General features: G+C 54.0%; 1 protein-coding gene across 2 annotated transcripts in view; it reads right to left on the reverse strand.

Moving 5' to 3' along the window:
- The window catches only part of LOC147663877 (uncharacterized), a 67942-nt gene extending 50319 nt beyond the window's left edge, over positions 1–17623 (reverse strand). For both annotated transcript variants that reach the window (XM_086950134.1, XM_086950133.1), the window contains exon 1: positions 17312–17623. The gene's annotated coding sequence lies outside the window, so the exon portion shown is untranslated. The remainder of the gene's footprint in view (positions 1–17311) is intronic.
- Positions 17624–17942: the final 319 nt, after the last annotated feature.

The following is a 17942-nucleotide window of genomic DNA, read 5'->3' on the forward strand; positions in this document are numbered from 1 at the left end:
CAGGCCTCTCCTCCTTTAGCCCTCCTCTGGACAGGCCTCACCTCCTCTGCACCCCTGGACAGGCCTCTCCTCCTCTGCCCCTCCTCTGGACAGGCCTCTCAGTAAAGGATTCTCATTAAGGACAGAGGAGCTCAGAGTTCATTCCACCCCATCCAGCGCCTCTGACTCCGCCCTGGGCCTCGGGGCGCTATGCACAGGCCCGAAGAGAGACACTGCTCCCCTGGACAGGCCTCACCTCCTCTGCACCACTGGACAGGCCTCACCTCCTCTGCACCCCTGGACAGACCTCACCTCCTCTGCACCACTGGACAGGCCTCACCTCCTCTGCACCACTGGACAGGCCTCACCTCCTCTGCACCCCTGGACAGGCCCCTCTGCCCCTCCTCTGGACAGGCCTCTCCTCCTCTGCATCCCCTGGACAGGCCTTACCTCTTCTGCCCCTCTTCTGGTGAAGGATTCTCATTAAGGACAGAGGAGCCCAGAGTTCATTCCACCTCATCCAGCGCCCCTGACTCCGCCCTGGGCCTCGGGCGCTATGCACAGGCCCCTAAGAGAGACACTGCTCCCCTGGACAGGCCTCTCTTCCTCTGTCCCTCCTCTGGACAGGCCTCACCTCTTCTGGACAGGCCTCACCTCCTCAGGACAGGCCTCACCTCCTCTGCACCCCTGGACAGGCCTCTCTTCCTCTGCACCCCTGGACAGGCCTCCCCTCCTCTGCCCCTCCTCTGGACCGGCCTCTCGGTGAAGGATTCTCATTAAGGACAGAGGAGCCCAGAGTTTTTTCCACCCCATCCAGCGCCTCTGACTCCGCCCTGATCCTCGGGCGCTATGCACAGGCCCCGAACAGAGAAACTGCACCCATGGACAGGCCTCACCTCCTATGGACAGGCCTCACCTCTTCTGCACCCCTGGAGAGGCCTCTTCTCCTCTGCCCCTCCTCTGGACAGGCCTTTCCTCCTCTGCACCCCTGGACAGGCCTCACCTCCTCTGCCCCTCCTCTGGACAGGCCTCTCGGTGAAGGATTCTCATTAAGGACAGAGGAGCCCAGAGTTCATTCCACCCCATCCATCGCCTCCGACTCCGCCCTGAACCTTGGGGCGCTATGCACAGGCCCACAGAGAGACACTGCTCCCCTGGACAGGCCTCACCTCCTCTGGACAGGCCTCACCTCCTCTGTCCCTCCTCTGGACAGGCCTCTCGGTGAAGGATTCTCATTAAGGACAGAGGAGCCCAGAGTTCATTCCACCCCATCCAGCGCCTCTGACTCCGCCCTGAGCCTCGGAGAGCTATGCACAGGCCCTGAAGAGAGACACTGGTCGCCTGGACCTGAGCAGAGGCGCCCCCCGGGGGCAGGACTGTGGCTCGGACCGAGGCGCTTTAATCCCACTCCCCAGAATCGAGGCGCTACACACGAGGGACGTTTTCATCCTCAGAATGAGGGAATGAGGGGAATGTCCTGATCCATTTCCATCTTTCAGCCCCTGTAATGTATGGAATAGCGTCACTTGACTAGGTGAATCTATAATCTATAATCATTTTGCATTTTTCACCCCACCCCTCCCCCACGCAGACAGGAGTAAGAGTTAATACATCACCTACTTCCCAAAGTTCTTTACATTATTTCATGTAAGGCAATAAACTGCTTCCATCTCAAATTTACAATAGAATTTACTAAAAAAGATTAAAATAATCCTGGAAAAGAAGATTTATCCTAATGTGATTTGTGCAGATTCAATAAAGTGTAAATTCTTACTCCATCTTCAATCTCCACTTTGAGTTTGAATCCAGACACGGAGAAGGTCCCAGAATTCCATACCTTTTTTATGCTGATTCCTCCCTTTTTGCCTATATATGGCTTTTTCTAGACATTGCTAATGACCTACCAAGCCATTGTTGAAATGTCGGTGCATTAGCATCCACCCAGGCAGCCGTAATACACATTCGTAAAACCGCCTTAGGAATAAAAATCAGTTCATGCCCTGCCCTACGCCGATTAGTCTCAAAAGTCCCGAGTAGGATTACACACTCAGGGGCTGATTCTGATGCGGGTTGGGAATGCTTCCCGACTGAATCGGGTTGGAAATGGTTTCCGACCCACTTGTATCGGGAGAGTCCGACCGACCAAGTACGATGCATCCGGATGCTTCCCGATACGATTTTGTTGAGCACATGTTCCTAACCGCATCAGAATCAGGCCCTGGGTGGGAATGCTTTCCAACCCGCATCAGAATCAGGCCCTGGGTGGAAATGCTTTCCAACCCGCATCAGAATCAGGCCCTGGGTGGGAATGCTTTCCAACCCGCATCAGAATCAGGGCCTGAGTGGGAATGCTTTCCAACCCGCATCAGAATCAGGCCTTGGGTGGGAATGCTTTCCAACCCGCATCAGAATCAGGCCCTGGGTGGGAATGCTTTCCAACCCGCATCAGAATCAGGCCCTGGGTGGGAATGCTTTCCAACCCGCATCAGAATCAGGCCCTGGGTGGGAATGCTTTCCAACCCGCATCAGAATCAAGCCCTGAGTGGGAATGCTTTCCAACCCGTATCAGAATCAGGCCCTGGGTGGGAATGCTTTCCAACCTGCATCAGAATCAGGCCCTGGGTGGGAATGCTTTCCAACCCGCATCAGAATCAGGCCCTGGGTGGGAATGCTTTACTAACCGCATCAGAATCAGGGCCTGGGTGGGAATGCTTTCTAACCCGCATCAGAATCAGGCCCTGGGTGGGAATGCTTTCCAACCCGCATCAGAATCAGGCCCTGGGTGGGAATGCTTTCCAACCCGCATCAGAATCAGGCCCTGGGTGGGAATGCTTTCCAACCCGCATCAGAATTAGGCCCTGGGTGGGAATGCCTTCCAACCCGCATCAGAATCAGGCCCTGGGTGGGAATGCCTATCAACCCGCATCAGAATCAGGCCCTGGGTGGGAATGCTTTCCAACCCGCATCAGAATCAGGCCCTGGGTGGGAATGCTTTCCAACTTGCATCAGAATCAGGCCCTGGGTGGGAATGCTTTCCAACCCGCATCAAAATCAGGCCCTGGGTGGGAATGCTTTCCAACCCGCATCAGAATCAGGCCCTGGGTGGGAATGCTTTCCAACCCGCATCAGAATCAGGCCCTGGGTGGGAATGCTTTCCAACCCGCATCAGAATTAGGCCCTGGGTGGGAATGCCTTCCAACCCGCATCAGAATCAGGCCCTGGGTGGGAATGCCTATCAACCCGCATCAGAATCAGGCCCTGGGTGGGAATGCTTTCCAACCCGCATCAGAATCAGGCCCTGGGTGGGAATGCTTTCCAACTTGCATCAGAATCAGGCCCTGGGTGGGAATGCTTTCCAACCCGCATCAGAATCAGGCCCTGGGTGGGAATGCTTTCCAACCCGCATCAGAATCAGGCCCTGGGTGGGAATGCTTTCCAACCCGCATCAGAATCAGCCCCTGGGTGGGAATGCTTTCCAACCCGCATCAGAATCAGCCCCTATGTGTTATTTCAGTTTTTATCACTTCTGATAAAAACTTTATGATATCTTTATTACATTTCTGCAAAACCTGACATGATGCAAAAATATGAACACTCTCTGCATTACAGAGTGCACAGCGAGGACAACATGTTCCCTTCCCTCAACCCCATTTCGAGATTTTGTCAGGTGTATTATACAACAAGCATTTAAAATGCAATAGGTCTCGCATTTATGAGAGTTTGAGCTATTGGCATTGTAAACGACAATGCCTTTTATGTATGTGTTGATTTTAAGACAGAAAAATAAAAGGCATTGTCATTTACAATGCCAATAGCTTAAACTCTTGCAAATGCAAGACCTATTGCTTTGTAAATGCGTTCGCAAACATTTTTTTAAAGTGTTAGGAGAGAGCGTGTCCAAAGCTATTTGAGAAAAGAGTGATTGGAGGCTGTGATTAGAGCCTACCGAGTAACAACAGATGTAGCAGGGGGTGTCGCCATGGGTTGTTACAAAATGAGACAAGGCAGGACTAAGGAGGGAATACTAAGCCTACTGACCAATAAGCAGCCACAGTTTACCGTGGACAATGACAAGTCAATGAAAAATATGGGCGGAGAGTGGGCGGAGCTTCAAGTCCCTACCTGAATACAGCATGCCTTGCAGAGCAGCGCGTGAGCCGCCCAGGCTTGACCTAAACAACCGGAAGCATCAGTCCAGAGGAAACAGGGGTGACGCAATAAAAGGCGTTTTCCTACAGGCGGCCTCTGCAGCGCATCAGCATTGCCACTGTTCAATTAGAAACCTGTTCATGAATTGTAAAACATACCCTAAACATTCAAACTACACACAGGGCCCATTGTTAGCAGACTATAACAGGAAAAGCTTCAAACACTGAGCTTAGCCATTGCTCCTTGTGTTGTAGCCTTTGTGTAAAACAAACCCTAAACATTCAAACTGCACACAGGGCCCATTGTTAGCAGACTATAACAGGAAAAGCCTAAAACACTGAGCTTAGCCATTGCTCCTTGTGTTGTAGCCTTTGTGTAAAACAAAACCTAAACATTCAAACTGCACAGGGCCCATTGTTAGCAGACTACAACAGGAGAAGCTTCAAACGCTGAGCTTAGCCATTGCTCCTTGTGTTGTAGCCTTTGTGTAAAAGCAACCCTAAACATTCAAACTGCACACAGGGCCCATTGTTAGCAGACTACAACAGGAGAAGCTTCAAACGCTGAGCTTAGCCATTGCTCCTTGTGTTGTAGCCTTTGTGTAAAAGCAACCCCTGAACATTCTAAATAGAACCAGGGCCAAGTGCTCATTCTACATTGCATAAGGAGTTTCAAAAATGCCTGAGCATAACCACTTTGTGCTGTGCGCACTGCTATATTCACAAAGGCTAAACGTTCTAACTGCAATCAGGGCCCCGGCCCCCTGTTAGCTCTGGCTTGCTAGCAGCTTCAGCATCTCTGATTCCTGTAGCCAGAATGTGCTTTTGAAGCCAAACATGTTTTATGAGGAGCCCTGTTTTGTAACTGCAGAGTTAAATACTTTTCTCATACTATTAGCACAACTAAAGAATGAAAGCCTGTACTTGATTTACTGCTTTAAATAAACATTTACATGATTGAAAATGATGCAATGGTGTCATGCTCATTGCACCAAAGTCAGCATGCAATACAAAAAATACACGATGAGTAACTTGGGCTATATGTTTCTATACTGACATTGGGAGGAGGAGGGGGGGGTCTGGTGACGTTTGAGGTGCCACTGAGACCGACAGGACCGTATCACATTGATGCCTGTTTTGTGACACAGACAGACAGACAGACAGACAGATCGATCGATCACAGGGAATAAGACAGAGGAGAGAAAATCACATACAGACAGAAATGCAGCAAGAGAGGCTCACAGGGAGGAAGCGAGAGATGAAGAGAGTAAGAGGCCCCAAGATAGAGAAAGATGAAGGGAATACATACTGACAAAACAAACAGGGAAAGCTCTGAAGCAAAGAATCTGAATCTGACAAAAAGAGATAATATGTGACCCGCTGAAACAGAAATCTTGTCCTGCAAAATGTACCAATAGCGAAGAGACATCTAGTGACCAAACCCAGCAGCAGCGATCACAAGCCTGTGGCTGTAAAGGAAGACACAGGCAGACTCTGGAACGGACACAAGACAGCAAACTAATATTACGGGACTTTCTCCCAGGCAATCACCAACCTCACCAGGCCGAAGGATGAACGGCAAGCCTGCAGTCTACACTGAGAGGCGGAAGAGAAATCCAGGAAATACCTGTGCCACCCTCAGAGTGACATCATACAGCATTCAATACCTGGGAACCTGCAACGCTTTGGCAAAACGTGCAAATCAATATGTCAGCAACAAGCCAGGCCAGTGAAGCTCTACTGAATACACTGAGAGAGGGAGGATGAGCAGAAAAAGACCGAGCGCGAGCAAGGGGACAGGCACAGAAATGAGACCAGAATGAAACGAACCGGGCTCCGGAGGTGGGGGGGCGGGGGTTGCTGCTCCTGGATTTTTCACTGCTCAGTGCCCAGCAGCCACCCTGATTCCTCCTCTGCGGCGATGCCTCGCTCCTACCTCGGACGCAGCTTCCCCCTGACCTGCTGCAGCTTCACAGCATCACCACGCTGCCTGCCAAAGATCACACAATCACGCCAAACCTGCTTTACCAGACAAAAAGAGAACTAACCGGGCGGCCTGCTTTTACCCACAATGCCCATGACGTGTCTGGTCGGCATACTTTCAATTCTTTCACGGGCGGAGGAGGGGCCTGCCTGCACAAACAACTTATGGAATATTTCCGCCTTTAAGAGACTTCTGCGCAGTCACGGACATTTGTTTAACAAGCCCAGATCCGCAGGGAACTTCCCCACAGGCGATAGGCTGTTCTCTGGGCCCGGCAGAGGGCTGTGAAAGGCCCCGTAAAGGTGCTTCTCGGCCACCTATAGGCTGCAGGCGGGTCCCGGTGCGGCTGCACTGCATGCCGTCCTGTGCAGAGTGCTGAGCAGAGCTGCACTGTCAGAGGAGGGAGGGAGGGAGGAGGCAATCTCGGGACAGGGAGAGACTGAAGGGGGAGGGAGGGCGGCCGATCCAGACTGGTGGAGGGGGAGGAGAGCCACCGACCCCGGGACAGGGAGGGGAGGAGGGCTGCCGATCCCGGGACACAGAGCAAGACTGGGGACGACGAGTTGCTGCCGATCGGGGGGGGGGAGGACAGCAAGCGAGGAGCGCGTGAGCAACAGCACATGAATGGCATGACAAAAAAAGGGGCGGGACTTAAAAAAAGAGACAGAAACGCCCACGGATCGCATCAAGGCAGGGAAAATAGTAATTGACACACCTCTCTTCCAATGGCTAGCCTCCATTTACGAAGCTAGCCAATGGAAGAGAGAGGCGGGATAAAGTCCCACACTGTTGAAGTCATAAAATCTCGGGCTCCGCCCACACTAAATGTCTCGTCTGACTTCACCTTTAATTTTTTGGAGGTTTGTCCATATCATCTGGGAGGGCTGCTTACTTTACTTTGGGTTATCCTTTCAATAATTTAAACTTTCCCAAATTTAGCCTGTCCCCCTCCTTTCAGTTCAAGAAGAGCTCTCATTTGAAGAAATTTAAAAAAAATCCCGCCAATTCAAAGTCAAATCTTCTTTCAGTTCTTCGAAGGATCGAAGACCAGTGGGGGAAAAGAAACAGCCTATTCTATTTACTCCCGCTCTCTTCCATTTTCCCATACAAGTGTCTCTAAATACTTCTGGGAGAGTAAAATTATTATTTACGGGTGTGTGGAATGATAATCTACCAATGCCACATGCTCTCCGTGAAGCACTCCATGCTTTAAAAACACTAAAGATGGTCTTGAGCCGGACTGTCTTGCAGTAGCTGTCATGCAACTGATGCCACCGACAGCCACTGGTTTCTTTCCCTAATGTAAGTTCAAAGGGGAAGGGGATCTTATCCATCTGCCCATTGTCCATCATCATTCTTTAGCTCACTCCGCCACCTCAGTGCAGACATGGCCATGTGCAAATCGGTCTGACCCGGTGCCTCATGGGAACAGTCCTGCCCCAACTGCCGAGCCATGTCTTCCCTGGACTGGAAACAAGCATCCTGGGACCAGTTTCTAGCTAATCAGCCGTCATCAGCCAGGCTAGCTTGAATTCAGTGGCAAAGTGAGCACGGGAGCCATGTCTGGGCATACCCTGCGAACTTACGGCCACCAAAGCGATACAAAAGGGGATGATGGATGGAGTGTTGAACATTGCAAGCACTCACCCCCAGTCAACTGATCTGGGTTTAATCCATCATCATTCTTTAGCTCACTCCGCCACCCCAGTTCAGACATGGCCATATGCCCTGAAGGCATGCCAAAGGCAAGCCAGTCTGCGCCCATCCATGCATGGACGATGCCCAGTGACAGTAACCCTGGTCCCTCCACTCCCACTACTACCTACTGCGACCCTCCGCGCCTTCAATCCCAGCCACCCTTCCACATGCTGGTGCCTCACTGCCCCACACAACATCGAGGGAGCGTTCCTGCGAATTTTCATGCACTTACCCACACCCAACACTCACCGCATCCGCACCAGCAGCGCCCAAAACCCCACTCTCTCGCACACACAGTCTCGCAACTAGTCACACAACACTCCGCACTCGCATGCAAGTTCATCAACATCCTCTCACTCACCAACCAAGCCACAGAGATCTGGGACCTCACCATCAGCCGCCTCGAACTCAATCACTCCCTCGCAGAACCGCTCTCAATTCTTCAGCCACAAAATCACCGCCATTTACAGCAGCTTTAACCTACTACCGGACCGGACAAGCCCAGTCTAACACTTCCCGATCTCATCCAAAGAACCAAAGCCAATCCAAAGGTCGGCCACCACCATGAAGTTCATCCTCTCAGAGGGCCCATCGGACCCCTGCCCCAGCAAGCATACTCCAGAGCACTGCAACACATCAGCGCTATGCTCACAATCATTCCACCTTTTCCGCAACCTTCAGAATCCCGGTGGTGAGCACTCTAGGACCCGTACTCAGGCGAAGGACAACTATCTTGTGGAAAAGCCCACTAGCTTGCAAAGACCACCGAATGCGGTCCTGTTACAAACTCCGCTGTGTTAGGTAATCGCTGCCTGAAATGGCCTCTGTATGTATGCAATCAGTATTGCCTGTGATGATTCTGTGGTTTAATATGGGACAAATATTGTTAATTATTACGTTCCAGAGAACGACCATGCATCTGCGCTGCGATTCCCAAAAGCAGCGATTGCTGACCATGCTGGGTATGGTTAGTGTATAAAAGGGTGCCGGTTCAGAACCGCGTGATTACTATTCCAGGAAATGATTGAAGTAACCCCTTCCTTCCTGAGCTTCCACGATAAACTGGATCACTCAGTTTTGTTGACGGAGTTTGTTGTCCAACGCTTCTTCAGCTGAGCGCCTTGGTGGTGAGTACGCTCGCCCTGCCACACTTCCGGCCTCAACTCAGGAGAGTGTGAAACCCCTGTTATGGGCTGAGTCCGGCCTCCACTCGGGAGAGAGTGAAACCCCTGGTAAGGGCAGAGTCCGGTCTCTACTCGGGAGAGAATGAAACCCCTGGTAAGGGCTGAGTCCGGCCTCTACTCGGGAGAGAGTGAAGCCTCTGGTAAGGGCTGAGTCAGGCCTCAACTTGGGAGAGAGTAAACCCCTGGTAAGGGATGAGTCCGGCCTCCACTCGGGAAAGAGTGAAACCCCTGGTAAGGGTTGAATCCGGCCTCCACTCGGGAGGGAGTGAAACCCCTGGTAAAGGCTGAGTCCAGCATCAACTCGGGAGAGAGTGAAACCCCTGGTAAGGGCTGAGTCCGGCCTCCACTCGGGCGAGAGTGAAACCCCTGGTAAGTGCTGCGTCCGGCCTCCACTCGGGAGAGAGTGAAGCCCCTGGTAAGAGCTGAGTCCGGCATCCACTTGGGAGAGAGTAAAACCCCTGGTAAGGGCTGAGCCGTTCGAACTTTTTAGCGTTTCAAGCCTCATCATAGTTTTGGTTCTAACTTGCAGGAATAGACTAAATGTAAACTGATTTCTTGCGCTACCAGTCAAGACCATTAGTAGTTGAAACAATTCCAGGGAAGGCAGCTCCATAGAGACAAACCCGTTTGGCTGAAGAATAAAGAACATGATTCATGAATATTATTGTTCAGTTCATATAACTTTCTTTCACAGCCAGATGACTTAACCAGGGGCGTTGAACTATTGAAGGAGAGGGAGAGAAATGTTTAATGAAACTCTTTAGGGAATGTATCCTTGTAGCAGTGTCTAGAATCGGGTGTAGCTAAGGTGTTAAAAGGTTAGCGTTGAACAAGTGGCTTCACCTGATCCCCTTTATCTTGCAGCCTAATTTTAAGAGAGCCAGTATAGAAACAGAAAACCTCAAAAAAGCAGAATAGAGAGAGAGAGAGTTCTAAGTTCACCAAACAGGGTAAAAAAACCTAATCCTTCAAAAGCGGGGGAAGTTTTACAGGGAACTCAAAACTCAGGTTCCATCTGAATATTATGTATGCTTTCTTTTTGAAATCTCGCTCCTCGCAGTTCCTATCCCCTAAGCCCCTTTCCCTTGCCTGGCCACTCCAATAGTCTGTGCTAATACAGCATTCAGAGTTGGTGGTGCCTGGGGGTGGATCTCTCGATCTTACTACAGACCCTGAGGAAGAACTGTTTGAGAGAAAGACACCACTGTCCTCCCACTGCTGAAGAAACCCCCTTAAACCCTTTAACGCTCGCCAAGCACAGGCCGATCTCCCTGCTACCATTCCCGGTTTACATCCTAGAGAAAATGGTCAACAGACACTTTGTAGAATACCTCAAGGACCACCAGCTCCTCAAAACTACTCAGTCTGGTTTGAGCCCCAACCACAGCTTGGAAACTGTCCACATCCCCGCCATGGATGACATCCGCATGACTCTGGACAGAAGAGACATGGTGATATCATTCTCCTGGTCCTCTCTGTAGAGTTTGAGACAGTCTCCCACCCCATCCTTATCCAACACCTCCAGATCAGAATCCAACGAGACGCACTCCAATGGATCTGCTTCTTCCTGACTGGAAGAACCAAGTCAGTCATCCTTTCACCGAACACGTTCCATGCCGGTGACCTTGTCTGCTGAGTTCCACGCAGATCTTCCCGGAGCCCGACTCTCTTCAATGCATACATGATCCCTTTAGCTAGAATCACCACTCTCATAACATCAACGTCCTCTCCTATACTGACACACAACTGTCTCTCATGGCCAAGACGCCCAATACCCGGATGAAGTTTTATTCCTGTTTGACTGGAATTGCCCACTGGATGAAGATCAACTGCCTAAAAGACTGACAGACTTAAACCGTGATCTTCGGGAAAAGAACATCAGCGTGGGACTCCACCTGGTGGCTAATAAAGATAGGATGAACATCTACCCTCACCACCCATGCTAAGAATCTCAGGATCATCATAGACAGCAAACCTTGACCCGCCCGGTCAACGCAATCGCCTCCAAATGCTTCCACTCCCTCCACATCCTCTGCAAGACCTTAAAGTGGATCCTCACAGAATGCAGAAAGACCGTCACCCATACACTCATAACGAGCAGACTGGACTACGGCAACGCCCTCGATGCCGGAATCAGCAAAACCCTGCTACACAAACTCCAGACCAACCAGAACACCTCAGCCAGACTTGTCCTCTGAATCATATTCTAGTATGGGCACCCTCAAGTCTAGAGATGTACAAATAACAGTTTTGTAAATTGGCCATTGTGACAGAAATTCACACATGAAAACGTTGTCACAAACGGCATTTTTGTCCTACTAATTTTCAATATTTCGTTATTTCAACAGTCAGCATATTTGGGAAAATCTTGAGGGATCTACACATATGACCCCTTTGTGAATTCTGAGTTTTGTCCACTTTCATAAATCTGCAGCTTTCCTGGATCCCCCCTGGGTTTCACAGTGGATTCCACCAACAACTGGAAGAAAGTTGAGAGCGCAAAAAATAGGCAAAATGGGCCAAAACTGTTGTAAAAAAACAGTTGTTGTCCCTACAAGCTGGGAAGATGGTGACCTTAGCACAGCAAATGTACGATGATGTCATTTATAGGAAAAAAACAGTTTTCTCTGGAGCACTTTTTCCCTATTTTTTCAAAAAATTTAAACATTTTGCTATATTTTGCCTATTTTCTGGGTCCCCTCCAGGGGAATCCAAAAACCCTGGGTACCTTTACAATCCCCTGGATGTTAGACATAAGAGGGTGCCAAATTTGCCATGGGTACCTTTTGTGAAGAAAAAGTTATGTACCCAAAGCACAAACTACCCAAAATACGTTAAAAGAAAGTGCTCAGCACGTGGGGGAGGGGAGAGAGAGGGGCCAGCATTTAAGGGGTCAATGTGAGCAGTTAACAAACATTTCAGGTAGATTTTTTTTCCAGAGCGAACAATTAGGGGAATTTTTCAGCACAAAACTATAAATCCAAACAAATCTGTGGTATTTGCACATTGGATCTTTCGTTAGTTGAAAGGGTTCTTTAAACATGGAGCTCCTGGTTTGATCGGAGTCAATTACAGGGCAGAAGTTACACAACATTGTGCAGACAGAGGCAACATTGAGCACAGGGGGGCAGTAACATTTGTTGTACATGCACATGCAGTGTATGCCTTTGAAATGTTTTATTCATGGGAGAACTTTGATCCTATAGATGCCGGTACTACGCTTTCCACTCCTACAAAGATGCAGCCGTTCCGACTCAGTCCCAAGCATATCACGACCTGGTGGACCCTTTCACCCGTCCAGTTCACAAGATTGGTTTGTTGGTCACTTAGCCCCCAAATACCTAAGAATGTCAGACTAGATTTCCCTAAAGTGGGGTCACCTGATACCGGACTGGCTCGGTACACACAGTGTCCTATATAGGTGACTCAGACAGTATGTATTGCAGAACAAAGCAGGCAGAGCGGGTCGAGTGGGACCTGTACCACAGACACAGGGTTCCATACAAGCAATCGGTCCACGGACTATAAGCGCCACTACGGGCAAAGTGCCTGTAAAAAGCAACAAAACTGCCTTCTGGATCGCTTGCAACACCAACCAGAGGAGCAGCATTGTGGCGATGAGACGTCCCCTTGGAACGGTGCCATCTTCAGAGGCGTACAACACCTGGGAAAGTATCTACACTGCTACGCAAGGCACACCCTCATTGGTGGTACTACCTGATGTACTAAGAAAAGTACAAATGAGTACAAGGCTGCACCCTCCCTAGATCTAGGAATGAGATGAGGTATCAAACGTACTACCCATGGCACGCCGTCATGGGCGGTACTACCCGATGTACTAAAGCAAGAACAAATGAGTACCAGGCTGCACACTCCCTAGATCTAGGAATGAGATGAGATATCAATCGTACTACCCATGGCACTCCATCATGGGCAATACTACCCGATGTACTAAGGCAAGAACAAATGAGTACAAGGCTGCACCAGCCTTAGATCTACGAATGAGATGAAGTATCAACCGTACTACCCATGGCACGCCGTCATGGGCGGTTCTACCTGATGTACTAAGGCAAGAACAGCCCGGATAGAAGAGCCCTGCTCAGACCCGGGGTCCCTGGATAGAAGAGCCGAGCTCAGCCCCAGGTCCCCCAGATAGAAGAGCCCAGCTCAGCCCCAGGGGCCCCAGATAGAAGAGCCCAGCTCAACTCCAGGTGCCACCGGATAGAAGAGCCCAGCTCAGCCCCAGGACCCTTGGATAGAAGAGCCCTGCTCAGCCCCAGGGGCCCCGGATAGAAGAGCCCAGCTCAGCCCCAGGACCCCCGGATAGAAGAGCCCAGCTCAGCCCCAGGGGCCCCCGAATAGAAAAGTCCAGCTCAGCCCCAGGACCCCCGGATAGAAGAGCCCAGCTCAGCCCCAGGGCCCCCAGATAGAAGACTCCAGCTCAGCCCCAGGGGCCTCCGAATAGAAGGGCCCAGATCAGCCCCAGGGGCCCCCGGATAGAAAAGCCCAGCTCAGCTCAGCCCCAGGGCTCCTAGATAGAAGAGTCCAGCTCAGCCCCAGGGGCCTCCGGATAGAAGGGCCCAGATCAACCCCAGGAGGCCCCAGATAGAAGAGCCCAGCTCAGCTCAGCCCCAGGGGCCCCCCGGATAGAAGAGCCCAGCTCAGCCCCCGGACTCCCAGATAAAAGAGCCCAGCTCAGCCCCAGGGGCCCCTGATAGAAGGGCCCAGCTCAGCCCCAGGGGCCCCCCGATAGAAGAGCCCAGCTCAGCCCCAGGGGCCCCAGATAGAAGAGCCCAGCTCAGCCCCAGGGCCCTCAGATAGAAGAACCGAGCTCAGCCCCAGGGGCCTCCGGATAGAAGAGCCTAGCTCAGCCCCAAGGCCCCCGGATAGAAGAGCCCAGCTCAGCCCCAGGGGCCCCGGATAAAAGAGCCCAGCTCAGCCCCAAGGCCCCCGGATAGAAGAGCCCAGCTCAGCCCCAAGGCCCCCGGATAGAAGAGCCCAGCTCAGCCCCAGGGGCCCCAGATAGAAGAGCCCAGCTCAGCCCCAGGGGCCTCGGGATAGAAGAGCCAAGCTCAGCCCCAGGGGCACCTGGATAGAAGAGCCCAGCTCAACACCAGGGCCCCCAGATAGAAGAGCCCAGCTCAGCCCCTGGGGCCCCGGATAGAAGAGCCCAGCTCAGCTCCAGGTGCCACCGGATAGAAGAGCCCAGCTCAGCCCCAGGACCCTTGGATAGAAGAGCCCTGCTCAGCCCCAGGGGCCCCGGATAGAAGAGCCCAGCTCAGCCCCAGGACCCCCGGATAGAAAAGCCCAGCTCAGCCCCAGGTGCCCCCGGATAGAAAAGCCCAGCTCAGCCCCAGGGACCCCCCGGATAGAAGAGCCCAGCTCAGCCCCAGGGCCCCCAGATAGAAGAGTCTAGCTCAGCCCCAGGGGCCTCCGAATAGAAGAGCCCAGATCAGCCCCAGGGGCCCCCGGATAGAAAAGCCCAGCTCAGCTCAGCCCCAGGGCCCCCAGATAGAAGAGTCCAGCTCAGCCCCAGGGGCCTCCGGATAGAAGGGCCCAGATCAGCCCCAGGAGGCCCCGGATAGAAGAGCCCAGCTCAGCTCAGCCGCAGGGGCCCCCCAGATAGAAGAGCCCAGCTCAGCCCCCGGACTCCCAGATAAAAGAGCCCAGCTCAGCCCCAGGGGCCCCCGAATAGAAGGGCCCAGCTCAGCTCCAGGGGCCCCCGGATAGAAGGGCCCAGCTCAGCTCCAGGGGCCCCCGGATAGAAGAGCCCAGCTCAGCCCCAGGGCCCCCGGATAGAAGAGCCCCTGCCCCAGGGCCCCCCCAGATAGAAGAGCCCAGCTCAGCTCCAGGGCCCCCAGATAGAAGAACCGAGCTCAGCCCCAGGGGCCCCCAGATAGAAGAGTCCAGCTCAACCCCAGGGGCCCGAGATAGAAGAGCCCAGCTCAGCCCCAGGGGCCCCGGATAAAAGAGCCCAGCTCAGCCCCAAGGCCCCCGGATAGAAGATCCCAGCTCAGCCACAGGGGCCCCCAGATAGAAGAGCCCAGCTCAGCCCCAGGGGCCTCGGGATAGAAGAGCCAAGCTCAGCCCCAGGGGCACCTGGATGGAAGAGCCCAGCTCAACCCCAGGGGCCCCCGGATAGAAGAGCCCAGCTCAACCTCAGGGACCTGGATAGAAGAGCCCAGCTCAGCCCCAGGGGCTCCGGATAGAAGAACCTATCTCAGCCCCAGGGGCCCGCGGTTAGAAGAGCCCAGCTCATCCCCAGGGCCCAAGATAGAAGAGCCCAGCTCAGCCCCAGAGGCCTCTGGATAGACGAGCCTAGCTCAGCCCCAGGGGCCCCCGGATAGAAGAGCCCAGCTCAGCCCCAGGACCCCCGGATAGAAGGGCCCAGCTCAACCCCAGGACCCCAGGATAGAAGAGCCCTTCTCAGCCTCAGGGGCCCCGGATAGAAGAGCCCAGTTCAGCCCCAGAGGCCTTCGGATAGACGAGCCCAGCTCAGCCCCAGGGGCCCCGGATAGAAGGGCCCAGCTCAGCCCCCCAGGGCCCCTGGATAGAAGAACCCAGCTAAGCCCCAGAGGCCTCCGGATAGACGAGCCCAGCTAAGCCCCAGGGCCCCCTGGATAGAAGAGCCCAGCTCCGCCCCAGGACCCCCGGATAGAAGAGCCCAGCTCAGCCCCAGGACCCCCGGATAGAAAAGCCCAGCTCAGCCCCAGGTGCCCCCGGATAGAAAAGCCCAGCTCAGCCCCAGGGACCCCCCGGATAGAAGAGCCCAGCTCAGCCCCAGGGCCCCCAGATAGAAGAGTCTAGCTCAGCCCCAGGGGCCTCCGAATAGAAGAGCCCAGATCAGCCCCAGGGGCCCCCGGATAGAAAAGCCCAGCTCAGCTCAGCCCCAGGGCCCCCAGATAGAAGAGTCCAGCTCAGCCCCAGGGGCCTCCGGATAGAAGGGCCCAGATCAGCCCCAGGAGGCCCCGGATAGAAGAGCCCAGCTCAGCTCAGCCGCAGGGGCCCCCCAGATAGAAGAGCCCAGCTCAGCCCCCGGACTCCCAGATAAAAGAGCCCAGCTCAGCCCCAGGGGCCCCCGAATAGAAGGGCCCAGCTCAGCTCCAGGGGCCCCCGGATAGAAGGGCCCAGCTCAGCTCCAGGGGCCCCCGGATAGAAGAGCCCAGCTCAGCCCCAGGGCCCCCGGATAGAAGAGCCCCTGCCCCAGGGCCCCCCCAGATAGAAGAGCCCAGCTCAGCTCCAGGGCCCCCAGATAGAAGAACCGAGCTCAGCCCCAGGGGCCCCCAGATAGAAGAGTCCAGCTCAACCCCAGGGGCCCGAGATAGAAGAGCCCAGCTCAGCCCCAGGGGCCCCGGATAAAAGAGCCCAGCTCAGCCCCAAGGCCCCCGGATAGAAGATCCCAGCTCAGCCACAGGGGCCCCCAGATAGAAGAGCCCAGCTCAGCCCCAGGGGCCTCGGGATAGAAGAGCCAAGCTCAGCCCCAGGGGCACCTGGATGGAAGAGCCCAGCTCAACCCCAGGGGCCCCCGGATAGAAGAGCCCAGCTCAACCTCAGGGACCTGGATAGAAGAGCCCAGCTCAGCCCCAGGGGCTCCGGATAGAAGAACCTATCTCAGCCCCAGGGGCCCGCGGTTAGAAGAGCCCAGCTCATCCCCAGGGCTTAAGATAGAAGAGCCCAGCTCAGCCCCAGAGGCCTCTGGATAGACGAGCCTAGCTCAGCCCCAGGGGCCCCCGGATAGAAGAGCCCAGCTCAGCCCCAGGACCCCCGGATAGAAGGGCCCAGCTCAACCCCAGGACCCCAGGATAGAAGAGCCCTTCTCAGCCTCAGGGGCCCCGGATAGAAGAGCCCAGTTCAGCCCCAGAGGCCTTCGGATAGACGAGCCCAGCTCAGCCCCAGGGGCCCCGGATAGAAGGGCCCAGCTCAGCCCCCCAGGGCCCCTGGATAGAAGAACCCAGCTAAGCCCCAGAGGCCTCCGGATAGACGAGCCCAGCTCAGCCCCAGGGCCCCCTGGATAGAAGAGCCCAGCTCCGCCCCAGGACCCCCGGATAGAAGAGCCCAGCTCAGCCCCAGGGGCCCCCGGATAGAAGAGCCCAGCTCAGCCCCAGGGCCCCTGGATAGAAGAGCCCAGCTCAGGCCACCAGGGCCCTCGGATAGAGGAGCCCAGCACAGCCCCAGAGGCCCCCAGATAGATAAGCCCAGCTCAACCCCAGGGGCCCCGGATAGAGGAGCCCAGCTCAGCCCGGCTCCTGCAAAGATTCCCTCCAGGATTATTCAGTCTATTTCTACAAACACAGCAGAAGGTGCTGACAATCTCCTACCTGAGCAGAAACCTGTGCAGACGTGTCAAGGCTCTCTCCCCCTCCTGGGGGCCGGGGGAGGGGCAGATCTGGGATCTGAGGGGGGCAGATCTGGGGTTTGAGGGTCTGTAGATGAAGGTCGCTGCACAGACAGACAGGGCTCCTTCCTCCTCTGCTCCAAGCTGCACACACAAAGAGAGGCAGGAAGTGATGTCAGCATTTGCTGCTGGTGCTGTCTCTGCCGCCGCTGACCCGGAAGAGGAAACCCTTCTCCTTCCATCCAATGTGCAGCTCAGAGGTTTCATCAGCAGGCGAGGAGCACCATCTGGTGGCCGCTGACGGAACCGCCGCCTCCAGCAGGGAAACATTGACTCCTGTAAAGACACAGACATGGATGTTATGGGAAACAAGCATTGGCACCTGTAAACACACAGACATGGGTGTTATGGGAAACAAGCATTGGCTCCTGTAAACACACAGACATGGATGTTATGGGAAACAAGCATTGCCGCCTGTAAACACACAGACATGGGTGTTATGGGAAACAAGCATTGGCTCCTGTAAACACAAAGACATGGGTATTATGGGAAACAAGCATTGGCGCCTGTAAACACACAGACGTGGGTGTTATGGGAAACAAGCATTGGCGCCT

This window comes from Lissotriton vulgaris, unplaced genomic scaffold, assembly GCF_964263255.1.
Source record: "Lissotriton vulgaris unplaced genomic scaffold, aLisVul1.2 SCAFFOLD_1931, whole genome shotgun sequence".
In the NCBI taxonomy this organism is placed as follows: domain Eukaryota; kingdom Metazoa; phylum Chordata; class Amphibia; order Caudata; family Salamandridae; genus Lissotriton; species Lissotriton vulgaris.